Below are 10,204 nucleotides of genomic sequence, written 5' to 3'. Positions count from 1 at the left end.
TCTAGGTAATCTGTCCCACAGTCCCACAGGGCCCATAAATACTCTACCTTTCAACAGTCCCATGTCTGCCCTAACTGCCCCAGAGCAGAACAAATAGAGAGCGAGAGAGAGAGAGAAGGTGGGGCAGGGGGAGAGAGAGACTGATGGGGAGAGACTGAGGGGGAGAGACTGAGAGGGAGAGACTGAGGGAGAGAGGGAGACTGAGGGGAGAGGGAGACTGAGGGGGAGAGAGAGACTGAGGGGGAGAGAGACTGAGGGGGAGAGACTGAGAGGGAGACTGAGGGAGAGAGGGAGACTGAGGGAGAGAGGGAGACTGAGGGGGAGAGGGAGACTGAGGGGGAGAGAGAGACTGAGGGGGAGAGAGAGACTGAGGGAGAGAGGGAGACTGAGGGGGAGAGGGACACTGAGGGGAGAGGGAGACTGAGGGGAGAGGGAGACTGAGGGAGAGAGGGAGACTGAGGGGGAGAGGGAGACTGAGGGGGAGAGGGAGACTGAGGGAGAGAGGGAGACTGAGGGGAGAGGGAGACTGAGGGGGAGAGGGAGACTGAGGGGGAGGGAGACTGAGGGAGAGAGGGAGACTGAGGGGGAGAGGGAGACTGAGGGGAGAGGGAGACTGAGGGGGAGAGGGAGACTGAGGGAGAGAGGGAGACTGAGGGAGAGAGGGAGACTGAGGGAGAGGGGAGACTGAGGGGGAGAGGGAGACTGAGGGAGAGAGGGAGACTGAGGAGAGAGGGAGACTGAGGGAGAGAGGGAGACTGAGGGGGAGAGGGAGACTGAGGGAGAGAGGGAGACTGAGGAGAGAGGGAGACTGAGGGGAGAGGGAGACTGAGGGGGAGAGGAGACTGAGGGGGAGAGGGAGACTGAGGGAGAGAGGGAGACTGAGGGAGAGAGGGAGACTGAGGGAGAGAGGGAGACTGAGGGGAGAGGGAGACTGAGGGGAGAGGGAGACTGAGGGAGAGAGGGAGACTGAGGGGAGAGGGAGACTGAGGGGGAGAGGGAGACTGAGGAGAGAGGGAGACTGAGGGAGAGGGAGACTGAGGGGAGAGGGAGACTGAGGGGAGAGGGAGACTGAGGGAGAGAGGGAGACTGAGGGAGAGAGGGAGACTGAGGGGGAGAGAGAGACTGAGGGGAGAGACTGAGAGAGGGAGACTGAGGGGAGAGGGAGACTGAGGGGAGAGGGAGACTGAGGGGAGAGGGAGACTGAGGGGAGAGGGAGACTGAGGGGAGAGGGAGACTGAGGGAGAGAGGGAGACTGAGGGGGAGAGGGAGACTGAGGGGGAGAGACTGAGGGGGAGAGACTGAGGGGAGAGACTGAGAGGGAGAGACTGAGGGGGAGGGAGACTGAGGGAGAGGGAGACTGAGGGGGAGAGGGAGACTGAGGGGGAGAGGGAGACTGAGGGAGAGGGAGACTGAGGGAGAGGGAGACTGAGGGAGAGAGGGAGACTGAGGGAGAGAGGGAGACTGAGGGGAGAGGGAGACTGAGGGGAGAGGGAGACTGAGGGGAGAGGGAGACTGAGGGGGAGAGGGAGACTGAGGGGAGAGGGAGACTGAGGGGAGAGGGAGACTGAGGGAGAGACTGGGAGACTGAGGGAGAGAGGGAGACTGAGGGGGAGAGGGAGACTGAGGGGGAGAGGGAGACTGAGGGGGAGGGGAGACTGAGGGGGAGAGGGAGACTGAGGGGAGAGGGAGACTGAGGGGAGAGGGAGACTGAGGGAGAGAGGGAGACTGAGGGAGAGACTGAGGGAGACTGAGGGGGAGAGGGAGACTGAGGGGGAGAGGGAGACTGAGGGAGAGAGGGAGACTGAGGGGGAGAGGGAGACTGAGGGGAGAGGGAGACTGAGGGGAGAGGGAGACTGAGGGAGAGAGGGAGACTGAGGGAGAGAGGGAGACTGAGGGAGAGAGGGAGACTGAGGGAGAGAGGGAGACTGAGGGAGAGAGACTGAGGGGAGAGGGGAGACTGAGGGGAGGGAGACTGAGGGAGAGAGGGAGACTGAGGGGGAGAGGGAGACTGAGGGAGAGAGGAGACTGAGGGGAGAGGGAGACTGAGGGAGAGAGGGAGACTGAGGGGGAGAGGGAGACTGAGGGGAGAGGGAGACTGAGGGGAGAGACTGAGGGGGAGAGACTGAGAGGAGAGACTGAGGGAGAGGGAGACTGAGGGGAGAGGGAGACTGAGGGGAGAGGGAGACTGAGGGGAGAGGGAGACTGAGGGAGAGAGGGAGACTGAGGGGAGAGGGAGACTGAGGGGAGAGGGAGACTGAGGGAGAGAGGGAGACTGAGGGAGAGAGGGAGACTGAGGAGAGAGGGAGACTGAGGGAGAGAGGGAGACTGAGGGGGAGAGGGAGACTGAGGGGAGAGGGAGACTGAGGAGAGAGGGAGACTGAGGGAGAGAGGGAGACTGAGGGGAGAGGGAGACTGAGGGAGAGAGGGAGACTGAGGGGGAGAGACTGAGGGGAGAGACTGAGAGGAGAGACTGAGGGAGCGAGGGAGACTGAGGGAGAGAGGGAGACTGAGGGGAGAGGGAGACTGAGGGAGAGAGGGAGACTGAGGGGGAGAGGGAGACTGAGGGAGAGGGGAGACTGAGGGAGAGAGGGAGACTGAGGGGGAGAGGGAGACTGAGGGAGAGAGGGAGACTGAGGGAGAGAGGGAGACTGAGGGGGAGACTGAGGGAGAGAGGGAGACTGATGGAGAGAGGGAGACTGAGGGGGAGAGAGGGAGACTGAGGGAGAGAGGGAGACTGAGGGAGAGAGGGAGACTGAGGGAGAGAGGGAGACTGAGGGGGAGAGGGAGACTGAGGGAGAGGGGAGACTGAGGGAGAGAGGGAGACTGAGGGGGAGAGGGAGACTGAGGGAGAGAGGGAGACTGAGGGGAGAGGGAGACTGAGGGAGAGAGGAGACTGAGGGAGAGAGGAGACTGAGGGAGAGAGGGAGACTGAGGGGGAGAGGGAGACTGAGGGAGAGAGGGAGACTGAGGGGGAGAGGGAGACTGAGGGAGAGAGGGAGACTGAGGGAGAGAGGGAGACTGAGGGGGAGAGGGAGACTGAGGGAGAGAGGGAGACTGAGGGGACTGAGAGAGGGAGACTGAGGGGGAGAGGGAGACTGAGGGGGAGAGGGAGACTGAGGGAGAGAGGGAGACTGAGGGGAGAGGAGACTGAGGGGAGAGGGAGACTGAGGGAGAGAGGGAGACTGAGGGGGAGAGACTGAGGGGGAGAGGAGACTGAGGGAGAGAGGGAGACTGAGGGGGAGAGGGAGACTGAGGGAGAGAGGGAGACTGAGGGGGAGAGACTGAGGGGAGAGGGAGACTGAGGGAGAGAGGGAGACTGAGGAGAGAGGGAGACTGAGGGAGAGAGGGAGACTGAGGGGGAGAGACTGAGGGGGAGAGACTGAGGGGGAGAGGGAGACTGAGGGGGAGAGACTGGGGGAGAGACTGAGGGGGAGAGACTGAGGGGAGAGACTGATGGGGAGAGACTGAGGGGAGACTGAGGGGAGAGACTGAGAGGGAGAGACTGAGGGGGAGAGGGAGACTGAGAGACTGAGGGGAGAGACTGAGGGGAGAGACTGAGGGGGAGAGACTGAGGGAGAGAGACTGAGGGAGAGAGACTGAGGGGGAGAGACTGAGGGGAGAGACTGAGGGGAGAGACTGAGGGAGAGAGACTGAGGGGGAGAGACTGAGGGGGAGAGACTGAGGGGAGAGACTGAGGGGAGAGGGAGACTGAGGGGAGAGACTGAGGGGGAGAGACTGGGGAGAGACTGAGGGGGAGAGACTGATGGGGAGAGACTGATGGGGAGAGACTGAGGGGGAGAGACTGAGGGGAGAGGGAGACACTGGGGGGGAGAGACTGAGAGGGAGAGACTGAGGGGGAGAGACTGGGGGGAGAGACAGGGGAGAGGGAGACTGAGGGGGAGAGACTGAGAGGGAGAGACTGATGGGGAGAGACTGAGGGGGAGAGACTGAGGGGGAGACTGAGGGGGAGACTGAGAGGGAGAGGCTGAGGGGGAGACTGATGGGGAGAGACTGAGAGGGAGAGACTGAGGGGGAGAGACTGAGGGGGAGACTGATGGGGAGAGACTGAGGGGGAGAGACTGAGGGGGAGAGACTGAGGGGGGAGACTGATGGGGAGAGACTGAGGGGAGAGACTGAGGGGAGAGACTGAGGGGGAGAGACTGAGGGAGAGAGACTGAGGGGAGAGACTGAGGGGGAGAGACTGATGGGGAGAGACTGAGGGGGAGAGACTGAGGGGGAGAGGGAGACTGAGGGAGAGAGGGAGACTGAGGGGGAGAGGGAGACTGAGGGGGAGAGGGAGACTGAGGGGGAGAGACTGAGGGGGAGAGACTGAGAGGGAGAGACTGAGGGAGAGGGAGACTGAGGGGGAGAGGGAGACTGAGGGGGAGAGGGAGACTGAGGGGAGAGGGAGACTGAGGGGGAGAGGGAGACTGAGGGAGAGAGGGAGACTGAGGGGGAGAGGAGACTGAGGGGGAGAGGGAGACTGAGGGAGAGAGGAGACTGAGGGAGAGAGGGAGACTGAGGGAGAGAGGGAGACTGAGGGGGAGAGGGAGACTGAGGGGGAGAGGGAGACTGAGGGAGAGAGGGAGACTGAGGGAGAGAGGGAGACTGAGGGAGAGGGGAGACTGAGGGGAGAGGGAGACTGAGGGAGAGAGGGAGACTGAGGGGGAGAGACTGAGGGGGAGAGACTGAGAGGGAGAGACTGAGGAGCGAGGGAGACTGAGGGGAGAGGGAGACTGAGGGGGAGAGGGAGACTGAGGGAGAGAGGGAGACTGAGGGAGAGAGGGAGACTGAGGGAGAGAGGGAGACTGAGGGGAGAGGAGACTGAGGGAGAGAGGAGACTGAGGGAGAGAGGGAGACTGAGGGGAGAGACTGAGGGAGAGAGGAGACTGATGGAGAGAGGGAGACTGAGGGGGAGAGAGGGAGACTGAGGGAGAGAGGGAGACTGAGGGAGAGAGGGAGACTGAGGGAGAGAGGGAGACTGAGGGGGAGAGGGAGACTGAGGGAGAGAGGGAGACTGAGGGAGAGAGGGAGACTGAGGGGGAGAGGGAGACTGAGGGAGAGAGGGAGACTGAGGGGGAGAGGGAGACTGAGGAGAGAGGGAGACTGAGGGAGAGAGGAGACTGAGGGGGAGAGGGAGACTGAGGGGGAGAGGGAGACTGAGGAGAGGGAGACTGAGGGGAGAGGAGACTGAGGGAGAGAGGGAGACTGAGGGAGAGAGGGAGACTGAGGGGGAGAGGGAGACTGAGGGAGAGAGGGAGACTGAGGGAGAGAGGGAGACTGAGGGGGAGAGGGAGACTGAGGGGGAGAGGGAGACTGAGGGAGAGAGGGAGACTGAGGGGAGAGGGAGACTGAGGGAGAGGGAGACTGAGGGAGAGAGAGGGAGACTGAGGGGGAGAGACTGAGGGGAGAGGGAGACTGAGGGAGAGAGGGAGACTGAGGGGGAGAGGGAGACTGAGGGAGAGAGGGAGACTGAGGGGGAGAGACTGAGGGGAGAGGGAGACTGAGGGAGAGAGGGAGACTGAGGGAGAGAGGGAGACTGAGGGAGAGAGGGAGACTGAGGGGGAGAGACTGAGGGGGAGAGACTGAGGGGAGAGGGAGACTGAGGGGGAGAGACTGGGGGGAGAGACTGAGGGGAGAGACTGAGGGGGAGAGACTGATGGGGAGAGACTGAGGGGGAGAGACTGAGGGGGAGAGACTGAGGGGGAGAGACTGAGGGGGAGAGGGAGACTGAGGGGGAGAGACTGAGGGGAGAGACTGAGGGGGAGAGACTGAGGGAGAGAGACTGAGGAGAGAGACTGAGGGGAGAGACTGAGGGGGAGAGACTGAGGGGAGAGACTGAGGGGGAGAGACTGAGGGAGAGAGACTGAGGGGAGAGACTGAGGGGGAGAGACTGAGGGGAGAGACTGAGGGGGAGAGACTGAGGGGGAGAGACTGAGGGGAGAGGGAGACTGAGGGGAGAGACTGAGGGGGAGAGACTGGGGGGAGAGACTGAGGGGGAGAGACTGATGGGGAGAGACTGATGGGGAGAGACTGAGGGGGAGAGACTGAGGGGGAGAGGGAGACACTGGGGGAGAGACTGAGAGGGAGAGACTGAGGGGGAGAGACTGGGGGAGAGACAGGGGGAGAGGGAGACTGAGGGGGAGAGACTGAGAGGGAGAGACTGATGGGGAGAGACTGAGGGGAGAGACTGAGGGGGAGACTGAGGGGGAGACTGAGAGGGAGAGGCTGAGGGGGAGACTGATGGGGAGAGACTGAGAGGGGAGAGACTGAGGGGGAGAGACTGAGAGGGAGAGACTGAGGGGGAGACTGATGGGGAGAGACTGAGGGGGAGAGACTGAGGGGGAGAGACTGAGGGGGAGAGACTGAGGGGGGAGACTGATGGGGAGAGACTGAGGGGAGAGACTGAGGGGAGAGACTGAGGGGGAGAGACTGAGGGAGAGAGACTGAGGGGGAGAGACTGAGGGGGAGAGACTGATGGGGAGAGACTGAGGGGGAGAGACTGAGGGGGAGACTGAGGGGGAGAGACTGAGGGAGAGAGACTGAGGGGGAGAGACTGAGGGGGAGAGACTGAGGGGAGAGACTGAGGGGGAGAGGCTGAGGGGAGAGGGAGACTGAGGGAGAGAGGGAGACTGAGGGGGAGAGGGAGACTGAGGGGGAGAGGGAGACTGAGGGGGAGAGACTGAGGGGGAGAGACTGAGAGGGAGAGACTGAGGGAGAGAGGGAGACTGAGGGGGAGAGGGAGACTGAGGGGGAGAGGGAGACTGAGGGGGAGAGGGAGACTGAGGGGGAGAGGAGACTGAGGAGAGAGGGAGACTGAGGGGGAGAGGGAGACTGAGGGGGAGAGGGAGACTGAGGGAGAGAGGGAGACTGAGGGAGAGAGGGAGACTGAGGGAGAGAGGGAGACTGAGGGGGAGAGGGAGACTGAGGGGGAGAGGGAGACTGAGGGAGAGAGGGAGACTGAGGGAGAGAGGGAGACTGAGGGAGAGAGGGAGACTGAGGGGGAGAGGGAGACTGAGGGAGAGAGGGAGACTGAGGGGGAGAGACTGAGGGGGAGAGACTGAGAGGGAGAGACTGAGGGAGCGAGGGAGACTGAGGGGGAGAGGGAGACTGAGGGGGAGAGGGAGACTGAGGGAGAGAGGGAGACTGAGGGAGAGAGGGAGACTGAGGGAGAGAGGGAGACTGAGGGGGAGAGGGAGACTGAGGGAGAGAGGGAGACTGAGGGAGAGAGGGAGACTGAGGGGGAGAGACTGAGGGAGAGAGGGAGACTGATGGAGAGAGGGAGACTGAGGGGGAGAGAGGGAGACTGAGGGAGAGAGGGAGACTGAGGGAGAGAGGGAGACTGAGGGAGAGAGGGAGACTGAGGGGGAGAGGGAGACTGAGGGAGAGAGGGAGACTGAGGGAGAGAGGGAGACTGAGGGGGAGAGGGAGACTGAGGGAGAGAGGGAGACTGAGGGGAGAGGGAGACTGAGGGAGAGAGGGAGACTGAGGGAGAGAGGGAGACTGAGGGGAGAGGGAGACTGAGGGGGAGAGGGAGACTGAGGGAGAGAGGGAGACTGAGGGGGAGAGGGAGACTGAGGGAGAGAGGGAGACTGAGGGAGAGAGGGAGACTGAGGGGAGAGGGAGACTGAGGGAGAGAGGGAGACTGAGGGAGAGAGGGAGACTGAGGGGAGAGGGAGACTGAGGGGGAGAGGGAGACTGAGGGAGAGAGGGAGACTGAGGGGAGAGGGAGACTGAGGGGGAGAGGGAGACTGAGGGAGAGAGGGAGACTGAGGGGGAGAGACTGAGGGGGAGAGGGAGACTGAGGGAGAGAGGGAGACTGAGGGGGAGAGGGAGACTGAGGGAGAGAGGGAGACTGAGGGGGAGAGACTGAGGGGGAGAGGGAGACTGAGGGAGAGAGGGAGACTGAGGGAGAGAGGGAGACTGAGGGAGAGAGGGAGACTGAGGGGGAGAGACTGAGGGGGAGAGACTGAGGGGGAGAGGGAGACTGAGGGGGAGAGACTGGGGGGGGAGAGACTGAGGGGAGAGACTGAGGGGGAGAGACTGATGGGGAGAGACTGAGGGGGAGAGACTGAGGGGGAGAGACTGAGAGGGAGAGACTGAGGGGAGAGGGAGACTGAGGGGGAGAGACTGAGGGGGAGAGACTGAGGGGGAGAGACTGAGGGAGAGAGACTGAGGGAGAGAGACTGAGGGGGAGAGACTGAGGGGGAGAGACTGAGGGGGAGAGACTGAGGGGGAGAGACTGAGGGGGAGAGACTGAGGGAGAGAGACTGAGGGGGAGAGACTGAGGGGGAGAGACTGAGGGGGAGAGACTGAGGGGGAGAGACTGAGGGGGAGAGACTGAGGGGAGAGGGAGACTGAGGGGGAGAGACTGAGGGGAGAGACTGGGGGGAGAGACTGAGGGGGAGAGACTGATGGGGAGAGACTGATGGGGAGAGACTGAGGGGGAGAGACTGAGGGGGAGAGGGAGACACTGGGGGGAGAGACTGAGAGGGAGAGACTGAGGGGGAGAGACTGGGGGAGAGACAGGGGGAGAGGGAGACTGAGGGGGAGAGACTGAGAGGGAGAGACTGATGGGGAGAGACTGAGGGGGAGAGACTGAGGGGGAGACTGAGGGGGAGACTGAGAGGGAGAGAGGCTGAGGGGGAGACTGATGGGGAGAGACTGAGAGGGAGAGACTGAGGGGAGAGACTGAGAGGGAGAGACTGAGGGGGAGACTGATGGGGAGAGACTGAGGGGAGAGACTGAGGGGGAGAGACTGAGGGGAGAGACTGAGGGGGAGACTGATGGGGAGAGACTGAGGGGAGAGACTGAGGGGGAGAGACTGAGGGGAGAGACTGAGGGAGAGAGACTGAGGGAGAGAGACTGAGGGGAGAGACTGAGGGGGAGAGACTGAGGGGAGAGACTGATGGGGAGAGACTGAGGGGAGACTGAGGGGGAGACTGAGGGGAGAGACTGAGGGAGAGAGACTGAGGGGAGAGACTGAGGGGGAGAGACTGAGGGGGAGAGGCTGAGGGGGAGAGACTGAGGGGGAGAGACTGAGAGGGAGAGACTGAGGGGGGGAGACTGATGGGGAGAGACTGAGGGGAGAGACTGAGGGGGAGAGACTGAGGGAGAGAGACTGAGGGAGAGAGACTGAGGGGGAGAGACTGAGGGGAGAGACTGATGGGGAGAGACTGAGGGAGGGAGACTGAGGGGGAGAGGGAGACTGAGGGGGAGAGACTGAGGGGGAGAGACTGAGGGGGAGAGACTGAGGGGGTGAGACTGAGGGAGGGAGACTGATGGGGAGAGACTGAGGGGGAGAGACTGAGGGGGAGAGACTGAGGGAGGGAGACTGAGGGGGAGAGACTGAGGGGGAGAGACTGAGGGGGAGAGACTGAGGGGAGAGACTGAGGGGGAGAGACTGATGGGGGTGAGACTGAGGGGGTGAGACTGAGGGGGAGAGACGGAGGGGAGAGACGGAGGGGGAGAGACGGAGGGGGAGAGACGGAGAGGGAGACTGAGGGGGAGAGACTGAGGGGGAGAGACTGATGGGGAGAGACTGAGGGGGAGAGACTGAGGGAGAGAGACTGAGGGGGAGAGACTGATGGGGTGAGACTGAGGGGGTGAGACTGAGGGGGAGAGACGGAGGGGGAGAGACGGAGGGGGAGAGACGGAGGGGAGAGACGGAGGGGGAGAGACGGAGGGGGAGAGACTGAGGGGGAGAGACTGAGGGGGTGAGACTGAGGGGGAGAGACTGAGGGGAGAGACTGAGAGGGAGAGACTGGGGGGAGAGGGAGACTGAGGGGAGAGACTGAGGGGGAGAGACTGAGGGGGAGAGACTGATGGGGTGAGACTGAGGGGGTGAGACTGAGGGGGAGAGACGGAGGGGGAGAGACGGAGGGGGAGAGACGGAGGGGAGAGACGGAGGGGGAGAGACGGAGGGGGAGAGACGGAGGGGGAGAGACTGAGGGGGAGAGACTGGGGGGAGAGACTGAGGGGGAGAGACTGAGGGGGAGAAACTGAGGGGGAGAGGCTGAGGGGGATAGACTGAGGGGGAGAGACTGAGGGGGAGAGACTGAGGGGGAGAGACTGAGGGGGAGAGACTGAGGGGGAGAGACTGAGGGAGAGAGACTGGGGGAGAGACTGGGGGGAGAGACTGATGGGGAGAGACTGAGGGAGAGAGACTGGGGGGAGAGACTGGGGGGAGAGACTGATGGGGAGA

The sequence above is a fragment of the Oncorhynchus masou genome, unplaced genomic scaffold (assembly GCF_036934945.1).
Source record: "Oncorhynchus masou masou isolate Uvic2021 unplaced genomic scaffold, UVic_Omas_1.1 unplaced_scaffold_749, whole genome shotgun sequence".
Classification (NCBI taxonomy): Eukaryota; Metazoa; Chordata; class Actinopteri; order Salmoniformes; family Salmonidae; genus Oncorhynchus; species Oncorhynchus masou.
The sequence above is the reverse complement of the archived record's forward strand: the minus strand, read 5'-3'. Positions refer to the sequence as shown.